Source organism: Paramisgurnus dabryanus, chromosome 20 (assembly GCF_030506205.2).
Source record: "Paramisgurnus dabryanus chromosome 20, PD_genome_1.1, whole genome shotgun sequence".
NCBI lineage: Eukaryota > Metazoa > Chordata > Actinopteri > Cypriniformes > Cobitidae > Paramisgurnus > Paramisgurnus dabryanus.
Genome location: NC_133356.1, coordinates 8,538,703 through 8,554,441, shown reverse-complemented (window position 1 = coordinate 8,554,441; position 15,739 = coordinate 8,538,703). Strand labels below are relative to the sequence as shown.

General features: G+C 42.1%; 2 long non-coding RNA genes across 2 annotated transcripts in view; both read left to right on the top strand.

The window, feature by feature from the left end:
* Positions 1-5,773, top strand: part of LOC135786707 (uncharacterized) — a 113,652-nt gene extending 107,879 nt beyond the window's left edge. Inside the window, exon 3 of the long non-coding RNA XR_010546983.2 lies at positions 5,176-5,773. This is a non-coding gene — a long non-coding RNA (uncharacterized lncRNA). The remainder of the gene's footprint in view (positions 1-5,175) is intronic.
* Positions 5,774-6,946: 1,173 nt separating this feature from the next.
* Positions 6,947-8,810, top strand: LOC141281316 (uncharacterized). Its single transcript, XR_012335530.1, has 2 exons — positions 6,947-8,323; positions 8,369-8,810. It is a non-coding gene; the product is annotated as an uncharacterized lncRNA (long non-coding RNA).
* The last annotated feature ends 6,929 nt before the right edge of the window (positions 8,811-15,739 follow it).

Genomic DNA, 15,739 nt, shown 5'->3' with positions numbered 1-15,739 from the left:
TAATAAAACTCATAGTTTGCTGCCAAATTTGCAACACTTATGCCACAATGTCAAGTTAATATTTAGAATATAACTCACCAAAGCATACATTTTAACTTCTTATTTAAAAGAAGAAGTTCATTCGCAGTGTTTTGATGCTCTGTGATTCTGCATCTGCCTCCGTTCTAATTCTCTATTTTGCTCTCTCCTCACTCTAGCGACAGCTTTTCCAAGTTATCGCATCACTTCAGGAATCCAATAATTTGTTTTAAATCACTGTTTTGAATCTGAACTTTTTCCTCTTAATAAATATTTTAGTTTCTTGAGATCGACCCGTGCAGCTGCTCATCTGGCTCGCTCTCACTCTGTGCTCGTGCGTGCTGGCAGCGTCACCTGTGTGAACTGAATGCGCTGCTACCATTGGCTCATAAAAGTGTCTGTCACCGTAGCAAGATCAGCGATTGGTTGAAAGTTAATTCTCCTTCTAGAACACTCGCCTTCTCTCTCTCTTAATTCTTTTACAACAGCAAATGCATCAATGTTTATGTGCGGTCTGAAAAATGTGCGCGGTCTGACAAATCTATTGCGCGGCCACTTTGGCTGGCCTGCGCGGCCCGCGCACGCGCGCAGCTTAGAGGGAACATTGCTGACGACAATGTTGTAAAATATTAAAGGGGACAGAGAATGAAAAACCATTTTTACCTTGTCTTTGTTGAATAATGGTAGTTTACCCACATTCACAAAAATACAAAAAGTGCAAAACATGCTAAACATCTCAGTCTCATAGAAATTCCTCTTTTAGAAATGTCAGCCAGAAAACAGCCCAATCTGAAAAACTGATGCTTATGACATCACAGGCATCACACTGCCCCTCCACTTAAAAATAATTGGCTATATTTTTTGAGTGGCAGCAAAGTCAGCCAATCAGTAATGAGATTGCAATTTAAGCCAGTAGGAGGAGCCAAATTGGTGCAAAACCACTTGTTTAAATTCCCCCACCTTAAAAGATCTATCTGAGAGAGGTTTTTAGGAAGCTTCTAAGGCATTACAGACCTAAACAAAAACATTTTTCTCTACATGTCACATCACAGAACAAGGATAAATACCCCGTTCAATCATTCTATGTCACCTTTAAAATGTGCAGCCACGAAGTACAGTAAAGATTACAGTATGCAGTCTGTCACACTCATGTCCACGACTCTGTTATGGTCCACTATATAGGCTCCATCTAAATGCACATGGTATTGTTTTATTGCCTGGTAGTCCTATAATGTAATTAAGTGATGATTATGATGATGATGATAATGAATCACCTTCCTCAGTTTGCTTATTTAAAGTCATGGCACAGATAAAGAAGATGCTGCTGTTTAACATTTCAAAGAGCAAGTATTGTTGAAGTGAGGCTGATTAGAGAATGAACTGAATTCTAATGAACCTTGATACCAGAGGCCTTGTTAGAGATTCAATATTCACATCAAAGCTATTATTACGCTTCCCATGTTTGTATTTTTAGGTTTTAAAGGCACACAAGGCAAGTCTGAGTATTATTTCTCTACTAGCTCCCCCTAGTGTCTGGGAGTAAATGCGTTCTATATCTAAGACTATACGAGACTGAAGGACACCGGGTCGGATACAGCGAACTTGCAAGTGGGGTATTCTTCCTACCGACGGTAGGGGCGGGCGAGAGAGTCTTCATTCGTCATGTAATGAGTCATTTAACCATATACCGACTTACGAAGATGATTTATTAACATAAAAATGCTGTCTTGTGTCCCTTTAATGTCCATCCATATTTATTTTTTACTCATTTTTTAAGATAGAAACAGAACACTCCTGCAGTAGCTACATTCAGTTTCATGCTGTTGCATGTGTTGAAGCTGCACATCCATGGCTGCCTCAGTCTTGTCACCATAGCAACAGTCAGAAAAGGATGGACATGAAACCTTGGGAATAAAACACTGGGAAATATTTGAAGAGCAATGAACTGATGTGGGTTTTGTGTGTCTAATGCTTGTGTCTACAGTTAATACAGTGACAACTTAGTATAAATAATTAAATGTAATAATAAAAAATGCACATTCATTTTAAAAGAATGTTAATAATTATTTTACACAATTTTTTCTCACAATTAGTAAAAAATTTTTTAACAGAGAACTGCTTAAACAGAATTATTAGAAATGTATTAAAGGCACAAGAGAGATTTAATAACTTTGATTAACAGACCAGGTTAATAATTTATTTATTGGTGTAACGAATAGAGTATTTCCGTCCAGTAACATTTCCTATTTCTGTTTAGAATTATTTGGGTGGGGCTAAAACGGTGCCTCAATGACACACTGGAGCCACTGAGCATGGCCCCGCCCCTTACACAATCATAAGGATCCATTCAGGTTGTAGCAGTATTTGAAAATTGTTAGAGATTGCACCTTTCCCGTGAGTGGGCGTGGTTTCAGCGCAGACAGTGGACACGCCCCCAGCATTTATTTTTCTCAGATTTTGATTGCTTATTTTATTTACTTATTTGATTACGTTTTTATCATTCAAATGTGGCTGGGTGGTTATTAACAAATATGCACATATTTAATTTCACCTTACACAGTCTTTACATGGTAACTTAATAACCTGTAGTGTTGTGACGTGATGACAATGTGAGTTAAATAAAGCCATTCAGTTCTAGTTGCAAAAAACCTTTATACCGCTTCAGGCAAATTGGTTTTCTTTTATTCAGAGGTGAGTCATTTTGTGCTTGAATCTCATTTGAAACCGAATGTCTTTATTTATACACAAATTAATTTACAAAATCCAAAAGGGAGGTTGGGATGGAAATACATTTTGTGTCAAAGGGTTCTGTCTGCTTCACAACAACAAATTACATCTTAATGAAGGGAAAATGATGTCTCGATTGCCTAAAGTGGAAACTGATTAGTGCAAAATTGAAGTCTACACCCCCCTCCATTCATGAGTATAATTACAGTTGTGTACATAAACTCTTCAATGTAAGTTAATAAATGTTGTAGATAACATGATCATGATCATTGTTGTAATATTCTTTTGACCGTGTTAATCAATAGAAATCTTTTCAATACCTCAAAGATGAAGACTTTCTCATCGGCCATTTAATCAAACGTTAATGAGTCTTTTGAGAATATTTCATTCATTGAAAAACTCTTTTATTATATTAAGCTTTTTTAATTGCAGCTCTCCTAACACTTGACAACCCAATGAGCTTATACGCAAATGATTATAGGAGAATCCTGATGTTAATCATTATTCTAATCTTCATTTGGCCAAACTGTAAAGCAGCACAGCATGCATCCATCACAGACAAGGTAATCCCATAATGCATTGCGACAAGTGCAGATCCACTCCAAATCACGGACAAAGCAGGAGTAATAGTGATTATAAACTATCCAATATTTCTGTGCGTTATGTATTTTTATTTCTTATTTGTTAGAAATTTGCATCATTTCCATGTCAGCATGCATATCAGCTGGATGTTGCCTATGTAGGCTGTAGACAGCGTGGTTGCTCATTATGATTTGGAACAACGCCTACATTTTAATGAAGCCCCACAATGTAAAATTATAATTACACAACCTGCTGTGGACAGAATTAACTTAGTGTTCAATGAAGCATCTTTGAACATTAATCCAGTTCCATTAGATACATCTAATAAACAACTAACATAAATATATCAATTTAACTCCATCCTCCTGCGCAGCATCACTGGAGCATCTGTTCAAAGAAAAACCATGAGGTCGATAGCGACTGTCCTTGTAGTTACCATGGCAACCGTTCTACAGCAGAAAGCAGCTGCAATGGATTGCTTTATATTTCTGTGTAAAGAGCTTTAAATGTGTCTCACACAACATGGACATTTAAAAACAAACGGGAGTGTAGGTTTTTCTATAGGTTTAATCAAAATTAAAAGACGGAAATGAAAAATCATATTTAATTGAGTATTGCATAAAGGAAATAAAACACCTTTTGGTGATTCTCACGAAATCCAGATTTAGAAGGTGTCCAGCATCAGAATTTTTAAAAAGCCCCTGAAGCCATTTTTTTTGTTGCACATAAAAGATTGAGGTACGAAATGCATTATTTTAGAGGATTTAAAAATATTTCCTATATAATTATTTAAATTTTTTAGATTATCATTATCAAAAATGATCATTACCGCAACATGATATTACATTAAATATACGCATTTACAAACTCATGTTTCGGTAATGAGAACTAAAAAGTTGTCAAGGTACTATGACAAACAATATTTTAACTTTTATCTGGAGAGAAAAAATAAGAACTGCTTACCTGGTAGCCGTCTTGAGTGTCACAGTAAATTATGTCCCTTACAACAATTTTTTTTTTGAAAATGTTAGTTCCTTGAGTGCTTAAACAATGATTGAAAATTGTTGCGGAGGATGAGAAAGTTGGTATTAGACACATTTATATTTCTTATTATTGTCTTTACATTTACCAATGATCACCAAATAACACATGTTTCTTTACTGTAAATGTTTATAGTATAACATGCACTGAAACATTTTATTTTTTAGATTTTTTATTTATAAATATTTCCATGTCAAAGAACCCAAATCCAGTCATGGACACGTTGCGGTAATGAACATTTTCCCCTTTAATGTGGAAAAAAAACAAAATTGGTTTGTATGTCGTTTGAAATCATGTGCAAAATAGTACATGAAGAGATGTTTGTAACTGTATGCTTCTTATTTTGATACTCTTACTTTGCATTTACTTTTTTTTATCAAAATGTTTCATGACACCTCATAAGTCTTATTTCGTGAGAATCAACCAATAATTTATTTTCACTAATGAATATGATCATACACAATAACATTTAAAACTGATGTATTACTGTAAATGCTGTATTAAAATGAAAGTAATTTTCAACATTAAAGTAATGATTACAGTATGTTAAATATTTAGCAAAATGGTGGAAACTAAAAGCTTCATTTTGAGTTTGACCCAAAATATGTCCCTGACAGCTTTCATGAGATTCATTCATCAATGGTTCAGTCTCCATCCTTGAAGTCTGTATATTGACAGCAAGTGTTCCCCGCACCCCCGGGACTCACAGATCTTGCATCATCCGATGAATTGCATCAGCACATGTTCTGCATAAATGCATTACTCATCCATGTCACATGCATGTGTTGCGTCTGCTCGTCTCAACAGATTGCCTGAGACACACAGAACTGCCTGCACAAGCTGCTCTGAATTACAGCCTGTTCATCACAGTGACACAATACAAGAATGGCATCATTTGGGTTTGGATTTCTGTCTGTTTTTAAAAGTGAAGACGCAGAATTTGGTGTCCAGTATCAGTGCTTAAATACTTTTCCAAGCATCATCATGATTGCATAAAAGATTATACTAGTTGAAAATTTTGAAAGTCAGTCTTACATCACATACATGTGTGCCCGGCTATAAACTGAACACATTTATGTTTAACTTGTTAAGACCCTTATTCTATTATTATGAATGTAGCCATTGATTGTTATTGGCCGTCTGAAGCAGTGTTAAGCTGTTTTTGGCATATTTTTTTTGTGCTATTTTATAAAAAGTTTCATATAATCCACTCAGATTTGGACATTAAAATATGTTGTACAAATATCATTTTAACCATAACAGCTATGATTGTTTCTGTTTTCCACATTTTCAAATGTAGTTTTGTATTATTTTTGTTGAATATGTGTTTTCCACATACTTTGCCGGCCAGCTGTACTGAGGGATTCCAGGTGCAAGTTACTAAGTCCAGGTGTGCTGGACAAACCTGCTGTCTTTCGTCACTCATCAGGATTCACTTAGAGAAATTTAGGAAACTAAAAAACACATAAAAATTAAAAGCCATTTAAAATGCTGTTGAGGTCACATGTATATTGCACTTTTATGTTGCATTAATCGTGGTGTCTATTGTTAATCTTGAAATCTATTATGCACTGAAAAAACATATTCATTCAATTTACTGGTTGCAATCAATTTATTTAAGCTACATTTAAACAAAAGTTTGTATTTTATTTTTCAATTTTTTGTTTAAATGTAGTTTAAATAAATTGATTGCAACCACTTACCTTAAAAAAATTTAGTAAATTGAACAAATATTTTTTTCTCAGTGTAGTACAGTGGTTCTTAACGTTATTCCTCAAGGCCCACTGCCCTGCACATTTTGTATGTCTCCCTTATTTAACACACCTGATTCAAATCATCAGCTAATTAGAAGAGATCTCAATGAACTGAACTGAGTCTGCCAGATAAAAGAGACATACAAAACATGCAGGGCAGTGGGCCTCCAGGAATAACGTTAAGAACCAGTGGTGTAGTAGACATGGAAAAATATTTTTTATTTTAAACCCATTTCTATATTGAAGAAGGGTTAATATCAATCTAATGTTCTTCCAAGAATAGTAACAAAATCAGGTCTGAAAGGGTTAACACTCTCAGTTATGCATATTCATTATACTTAATATTATGCTTGGAGAAAGGGTTAATATCAATTCAATATTTATCCCAGAATGGTTACAAAATCAGGGGCCACATTTATAAAATGCTGCGTAAAACCATCCTACATTTGATCTTACGATCATTTATCAAAAATGTGTTTGTGTGATTCATAAACCGAACGTATGCGCAGAAAACACGCATACCTCTTTCTTTCAGATGTGAAGTCTATAAATTGCAAATGAACTTAAACTTGTGCACAACCGTGCATTTTCAGATCTCCGCCTTTAAACGATGCCTAATTAATGTCATAGACAAATAAAAGAGCACTTGTCAATGTTTAAATCTTTTACGCACAGCAAGAAAAGCTTTCATTTACAAAAACCTGCAGCAATCGGTTAAGCAAAAGTGCATACGTCTGCTTAGACCCTGACGTGGCGCTAAGTACTTTTCCACATGAAAAACAGTTGTGGATTTTTGCATATGCACACTTTAAAATCAAATCTGTGCATATGTCACAAGGTGACGATCTTTTGGGCGGAACCAAAAGTCGGGAAACTTTGGTTCCGCCCGGATGTTTCCGCCCAGACCGAAGAACGGAAACACCGGACATCCGGCAGATTCGCGGAGGCTGTAATCAGCCGATTGGGCACAGCTGTGCCTAGTTGAAGAGATCGCTGGGCAATTGGATGACTGAAGTACAGAGAGGAGTATATAAAGCACAGTTAGATCACAGTTCGGGAGTTCGGGCAGGAGAGGGGGATTGACACGGGGAGAGCTCCTCTGCTTAGGGCAGGAGAGGTAACTACGTACCTTTTGAAGAGCCCGCAGGCTCTGTTGATCCGGGCTGCGCTTGAAGCGCGCGGAAAGAAGACAGGAGCTGCCTGGGGTGAAAGAAAGGCGATACGTGAGTGGAGAAAAGGAGCACCCCGAAGAGAGCATTGTGCTGTCAAGCCTGTGCTTAGTGTGTGCTGGGAAACGGAGCTGTGCTCATCGTTGGACGTGGTGGCTGTCTGTGGTTCTCTCTCTCTCTCGTTGCAGTCTTGATTGTGGATCTGCTGGAGTAAACAGGAAAATCCTATGGGTAAAAAGGAACTTGTTCTAACCAATATTGAAGGAGTAAAGCAGGAAGAAAATTGACCTTCTGGTACAACGTAAACAAAGGCTATTCGCCGTGAGTATACCCTTTTTGTGTGGAGTAACTGGCAAAAGTTAACTTGTGTAACTATTGGAAACCTCCAGGAGAAGGAGGGCGGCCCTACCCCTATAAGAGTGTGGTGGGCGAGCCGTTAGAAGTATAACTTCAAACAGCCACCGCAACGAGACTTATTGTGGTCGTATTTCCCATCGCCTTATCGTAGCCCAAGCGCAGTGGAGGACACCGGGCGCTTCCCTTGTTGTGGTGCACTTATAGTGTGGTGAGTGAGACTGTGTATTAAATCCTTTTCACGTTTGGAGTGGTGCTGTGTATATTGCTGTGGGTTGCTGTGTGTCTTGTAGACGAAGCCCCGCATCATCCATTTTCTTCCACTGGGCAGAGGACGGAGAGGCCAACGACTACAGAAATAACTGTTACTATAAGTAGTGTGCTGTTTGGAGTACGAAGGGACGCAGACTAAGAGCTGCCCGTGACCGTGAGTAAATATTGGAAATATTCGTGGTGTGAACTTACCTGTGTCTGTTTTGTCGCAGAGTCAGAGGCGAAAGGGTCCGCCGCCCCGTGGTCTCTGCGAAAAGGGGCGCCCCCGTCTAGGAATCGATCGGCCTATGGGCATTGGAGATAGGGCAGCGCTCGACCCGGTGAGGTGGTGTGTGACCTTCGCCCCTCTGCTGACCTACGGAGGAGAAACCATACCTACCCAGAAAGCTGTAAACAGCAGCGCCGGTGAGAAATACTCGAAGTCTCAGTAACGGTGTCTTTGTGTCCTAGCGGCCACCTGTAGAGAGAGAGCAGAACGAGAGTGAATTATTGAAGAGCAAACTGTGAACGTGATACCTACCCAGAAAGCTGTAAGCAGCAGAGCCGGTGAGAATTACTCGAAGTCTCAGCAACAGTGCCTTTGTGTTCTAGCGGCCACCTGTGGAGAGAGAACAGAACGAGAGTGAATCATTGAAGAGCAAACTGTGAACGTGATACCTACCCAGAGTGCTGTAAGCAGCAGAGCCGGTGAGCAATACCCGAAGCCCAAGTAACAGTGTCATTTGTGTCCTAGTGGCCGCCTGTGGAAAACGAGAAGGAACATGAGGAGAATGGACTGTGTGAAGATACAGTGGTGGTGGAGGAGAGCCTAGAGTGGCCATTGTTTTAAGTCCCCCGTTTCCCCTTCCCTATTTAATATTTTTAAGTAATTTAATAAAGGATATTTTAATTTTATGCTTACCTTGTGTGTCTGGTCATTGGGGTGGCTTTGGGAATCTCCTCGAGGTGGAGAAAGGGGCGTGACCTTATTTACATCTGGGTCCACCCCTACCTGTGACACATAGGCACGCTTTATAAATGAGGCCCCAGGTCTGAAAGGGTTAATACTATTAATTGTAATGCATATTCATTATACTTAATATTATGTGGTTTGTAACTTTTCCTTTTTTTCCTGATTTAGAGTTTGGATTCCACATTCCAATATTCCTTAAGCCGAGATGTTTCTATGGTAACATCTATACATGTCCAATGGTGATGAGAGATTACATCAAAGAGCTTCACAGCCCACATGTATGCCACAGAAAGCCAAACAATGTTGTTTATTATCTGTGATTGATGGGACCTTTAACCAACAGTCGACAAGATCAGAATTCCCACTTATCCTTTTCATATCATGGTCCTGCAAAATTAAAACCTAGTCCCATTTAAACCTCTTTTAGCTCAGACATTGATATTTGACAGTGTCCACAGCAGTTATATACACAAACTATCTGGTTCTGTTGTTGAACGTTACAGAGGAGGTTGTTGCATGAGCCAAACCCTTGAAAAAGGCCCCCCAGAATATTCCTGGAGCACAAACCTATTTCTTCCTGTTGTTGGGAACAGTCAGCTGAACAGAATTTCACCTCCTCTTACACAGCGCTGCGTCATTAATATTGCTCAACATGTTTACATAAAGATTTGATTTAGGATGATGAAGCACTCAACCAAACAATAGCTGATTATTTGACTCACAGATTCTTGCATTGCTCTCATGGGAGGTAGCAGAAACTCTGCTAGACAATAGCGATGTGCTTCATTATTTCATACAGTATCTATTGAGGAACAAATGCTTGTCTAAACTAACAGTATCAACGCTGCATTTAATAGCATGATGTTCATCAATATCACACGTAATGTGAAAACTACACTGTAAAAAACAACCTATAGAATTTACTCAAAAAAATTGTTGTAACAATTTGCACTCACTTTGTTTGAGTAAATTATATCCTATATATTTGATTAAAAAGTACCTAAATTTAATTACTACGATAAAGTAAAAAAAATTAGGTAAGGTCTACCTATTTTTTTCATAACTAATTACTTATAAAAAAATGAATAACATTAACCCTATTGGTATTAAGGCACAGATCTATTAAATTATTATTAATAATGATAAGCCATTAAGAAACATTACATATTACTTATTCAGAGAGGGTTGAATAAGAAAATAGTCATGCACAAGATTGCATAAATTGCTTGCTTTATTGACCAAATAACATTCTGTAAACATTTAAAACTAATTATTGGACGTATAATAACCCCAATACATTTCAAGTGAAATACAACATATCATAGTTTTACATAAAGCTTCTTGAACATATTATTTCATAAAACAAAATAAACCAAGGCTTCATGAGATGTTAAAAACCATTAAAAGCAAGATTCCTAAATACTGTTCTTCACGTTATCATTAGAAAATTAAAGAAGACAATAATATGAGAGGAAAAACTGATCTCATTTACCTCAGTAGACTAGCATGCTATATCGATACAAACAAACATTTCAACTTCATTTAAAACTTATTAAGTGCAAAAATACAACTTCATATTATGCTATAACTCACAGTACACGTGCATAAAACATTGAACACTAACAAGAAGTACTTACATTCAATTTTAAGTGATTCAACTTCATATACAAGTCTCATATATAACATATGAACTCCGAAATACTTTTTTGAACAGACATTAAAAAGCGAAAGGCAACGTTAAGTATATATCCGTAATGTCACGGTAGGAAATCCACTGTTTCCTCCGTGTCATGTTTGTGTGTGTGTTTGTTACTCACAGCTCTGCCATGTGCTCGTTAGGCTGATGCCGCTCACCTGTGTGTTGATTGCCTCGCTCCAGCTGCTCATCATTACATCTCCTCCATAAATACTCACATGACTCTCTGTTCCCTGCCAGATGATCACTTTCTGTTTGGTCCTCGTGTTGTGTGGTTCTACGTCTCAGTCTTGGATTACGAGTTGCATTGTGGATTGTTTATTGTCGTCGTCGTCTCCGTGTGGATGTTCCGTGTACAGTCTGGATTCACCACTGCTCACCACTCCACCAACGCCGCACTCAATAACCACCTACCACCGTAGTCCTCGTCACCATTGCCAACAACACCGGACATTTCCTGCTTGTGTCATTTCTCTCTCTGTGTTTATAAATAAACATTGTGTTTTCACCTGCAATTGCTTCCGCTCAGTTCGTGTCATTACAGAATCATCTGGCCATACATGGAAGCAGCAGGAGACCAACCCACGGCCACGCTGGAGGAATTTCTCCAGCGAACTCTGGCTCGGATGGATCTTCAGGACCAGTCGATCAACGAAATGCGAAAGGCCGTCCATGCAATGGTGACGAAGGTGTCCGAGCTCTCTCAGCGTTCCTCTCATCCTTCGCTTCCCACTGCGCCACCCACACCGCCCGCACCATCTTCTCCTCCAGGGGGTGGCTTTCATCCGGAGCCCCGATTACCGATCCCTGAGAAATACTCCGGTGAGCCTAATTATTGCCGTACATTTCTGTCTCACTGTTCTCTGCACTTCGCTCAACAGCCCCGATCGTTCTTCCTCGAGGAGACCAAGGTGGCGTTTACTCTCTCCCTACTGAAGGGCAAGGCTGCCCTCTGGGGGACGGCGGTGTGGGAGAATAATGACGTCTGCTGTTCTTCGTTCACCCTCTTATCTGAGGAAATGAAGAGGGTGTTCGACCGCTCCGTCGCCGGGAGAGAAGCTGCTCGCCTCCTCACCGAGCTAAGACAAGAGAACCGAACTGTATCTGACTACGCGATCGAGTTCCGGACCCTGGCGGCGGAGTGTAAGTGGAACGAGGAGGCGCAGTGGGATCATTTCCTGCATGGGCTTTCGGAGCGTATCCAGCGGGAGATCGTCACCTCTGAACTACCCACATCTCTCAACGGGCTGGTGGATCTGGCTATCCGGGTCGACGCTAGGCTGACCGTAGCGGACCGTAGACGGAGACCTACCAGCATACAGCGCCGACCTGAGTCGTCCAGCCCTCCCAGAAAGATGCCTAGCAACGTTCTCCCCGATCCTGAGCCCATGCAGGTGGGTAGAGCTCGGCTTTCCCGGGAGGAGAGGAACCGGCGGAGATCCCTTGGTCTTTGTTTGTACTGTGGCGAGACGGGTCATAACTGCCAGAGATGTCCGGTAAAAGACCAAGCCCGATAGTAAGACGGAGGCTACTATCGGGCGGGATCTCTGCTCGCAAGACCTCGACGACATCAACTCTCCTTCCGGTGAAACTACGGTGGTCCACCAAATCACACACCGACCACGCACTACTGGACTCCGGGGCAGAGGGGAATTTCATTGACTTTTCACTTGCACGTAAGCTACAAATCCCCGTCATCCCACTTACTCACCAGATTGCACCCTTCGCTCTCAATGGACAGGAATTACCCACCATCAGTCACACCACTGCCCCCATCACTCTTATCACCTCAGGCAACCATACCGAGAAGATCTCCTTTTTTGTTACAGACATCTCACTCTCTCCCATCGTCCTTGGTCATCCCTGGCTCCATACCCATAACCCTAAGGTCGACTGGAGACTGGGCTCAGTCACCAGCTGGAGCGAGGAGTGTCATAAGTCTTGTCTTGTCTCTGCGTGTCTTACTGTTTCTGAGTCTGTGTTTCAGGGGGAAGCAGTGGATTTGGCTAACGTGCCCGCGGAGTACCACGACCTGAAGGAGGTGTTCAGTAAGTCTCGGGCTGATTCTCTCCCTCCTCATCGTCCCTATGACTGTGCCATAGATTTATTGCCAGGTACGTTTCCGCCTAAAGGCAAGTTATACTCTCTATCCGTTCCTGAGATGGAGGCCATGGAGAAATACATTTCTGATTCTCTGGCAACGGGGTTCATTCGTCCTTCCTCTTCTCCAGCGGGGGCGGGGTTCTTTTTTGTGGGGAAGAAGGACGGATCCTTGCGACCTTGTATTGATTACCGAGGGCTGAATAACATAACGGTAAAGAATACTTATCCTTTGCCGTTGATGTCTTCAGCCTTCGAGAGGTTGCAGGGAGCGTCTCTCTTCACTAAATTGGACTTACGTAACGCTTATCATTTGGTTCGCATCAGGAAGGGGGATGAATGGAAGACTGCTTTTAACACCCCTCGTGGCCATTTTGAGTACTGCGTGATGCCTTTCGGTCTCACAAACTCGCCAGCAGTCTTCCAAGCACTCGTTAATGACGTGTTGCGAGACATGGTAGATCAGTTTATTTATGTTTACCTGGATGACATACTGATTTTTTCTTCATCTCTCCAGGAACATTTGCAACACGTACGACGAGTGCTTCTGCGGTTGCTAGAGAATGGGCTTTTTGTCAAGGCGGAAAAATGCGTTTTTCATGCACAGTCTGTTTCTTTTCTAGGACACATCATTTCGACTGAGGGTGTTCGCATGGATCCTGAGAAGGTTAAGGCTGTGGTTGATTGGCCATCCCCAGAGTCTCGCAAGGCCCTGCAGAGATTTCTGGGGTTCACCAATTTTTACCGGCGTTTCATTCGCAATTTCAGCCAACTAGCCGCACCTCTGACCGCCTTGACCTCCCCTAGTTTGACGTTCAGGTGGTCAGACGCAGCCGAGGCTGCGTTTGCCAAACTGAAAAGCTGCTTTGTTTCAGCTCCCATTCTCGTCTCACCTGATCGCACACGTCAATTCATAGTGGAGGTCGATGCGTCAGAGGTGGGGGTAGGAGCAGTGCTTTCCCAGCGCGCATCCTCAGACGGAAAGGTTCATCCTTGCGCGTATTTTTCTCATCGCTTATCTCCTGCGGAAGTTAATTATGACATTGGCAATCGAGAGTTGTTGGCAGTCAAGTTAGCACTGGAAGAATGGCGTCACTGGCTTGAAGGGTCAGGGGTACCCTTTATTGTATGGACGGACCATAAGAATCTCGAATACATTAGAACCGCCAAAAGACTTAACTCCAGGCAGGCTCGGTGGGCTTTGTTTTTCGGTCGTTTCGATTTTACTCTTTCTTACCGACCGGGCTCCAAGAACATCAAACCCGATGCTTTATCCCGCCTTTTTGAGCGTTCCGATCGTACTGCCACTCCCGAGCGGATTTTACCGGAGACCATCATTATCTCCGCGCTCAGATGGGAGGTCGAATCGAAGGTGTTGACAGCCTTAGAAGGGGTAACGCCCCCGGCCCGTTGCCCACCGAACCGCTTATTTGTGCCGGAGGAGTTACGGTCAGATGTCCTTCAGTGGGGTCATGGTTCCAGTGTTGCCTGTCATCCAGGGGTTAGTAGGACTAGATTCCTAGTTAAGCAACGATTCTGGTGGCCAGGTATGGCTCGTGACACTCACGATTTCGTCTTGGCTTGCTCGGTTTGTGCCACTGGTAAGACTTCCAATCGTCCTCCAGATGGGTTACTTTTACCGCTGTCAGTCCCTTCGAGACCCTGGTCCCACATCTCGCTAGACTTTATTACCGCCCTCCCACCCTCCCAGGGTAATACGGTGATTTTAACCGTAGTGGACCGGTTCTCGAAGGCGACTCACTTTATTCCCTTGCCCAAATTACCTTCAGCCAAGGAAACAGCGGTAACTGTCATTGACCACGTCTTCCGTATACATGGCCTCCCGACAGACGTGGTCTCTGACAGAGGTCCCCAATTCGTATCCAAATTTTGGCGTGAGTTTTGCAAATTGCTAGGAGCGACTGTTAGTCTTTCTTCAGGGTTCCATCCCCAGAGCAATGGCCAAACCGAGCGAGCCAATCAGGATGTCGAGAGGGTGTTACGATGTTTGGTTTCCAAGAATCCTTCGTCCTGGAGTCAACAACTCTCAGTTGTGGAGTACGCACACAACTCTCTGCCAGTGTCATCCACGGGCATGTCTCCTTTTAAGTGTAGTCTAGGTTACCAACCACCAAATTTTTCTAGTCTGGAATCCGAGGTTTCGGTCCCCTCCGCACACGCATTAGTCCAGAGGTGTCACCGCACCTGGACCAGAGCTCGTAGAGCTCTGCTCCAGGTGAGGTCGCGCACCAAGGCTAAGGCCGATCGCCACCGGTCGAAGCCTCCCCGTTACGTCGTCGGTCAAAGAGTGTGGCTTTCTACCCAGAACATTCCGATGCGTTCCGTCTCGAATAAACTTGCTCCCAAATTTATTGGCCCGTTTTCTGTTACCAAGATCATTAATCCGGTAACAGTGCGTCTGAGCCTTCCTCCGGCGTACAGGAGGGTTCACCCTGTGTTCCACGTCTCCAAAATTAAACCGGTGATTTTTTCCCGTCTTAATCCGCCTGCCCCGGTTCCCCCCCCCGCCTCGTCTCGTTAATGGGGAACCGACTTATTCGGTTAATCGTATTCTGGACTCCAGACGGAGGGGACGCGGATTTCAGTACTTGGTGGATTGGGAAGGTTACGGTCCGGAGGAGAGAAGGTGGGTTCCTGCTCGGGACATACTGGATCACCGCCTTATTGATGTTTACAATCAACAGGTAAAGCAGGCTGGGAACGTCAAGGGGCGTTCCTAGGGGAGGGGGTACTGTCACGGTAGGAAATCCACTGTTTCCTCCGTGTCATGTTTGTGTGTGTGTTTGTTACTCACAGCTCTGCCATGTGCTCGTTAGGCTGATGCCGCTCACCTGTGTGTTGATTGCCTCGCTCCAGCTGCTCATCATTACATCTCCTCCATAAATACTCACATGACTCTCTGTTCCCTGCCAGATGATCACTTTCTGTTTGGTCCTCGTGTTGTGTGGTTCTACGTCTCAGTCTTGGATTACGAGTTGCATTGTGGATTGTTTATTGTCGTCGTCGTCTCCGTGTGGATGTTCCGTGTACAGTCTGGATTCACCACTGCTCA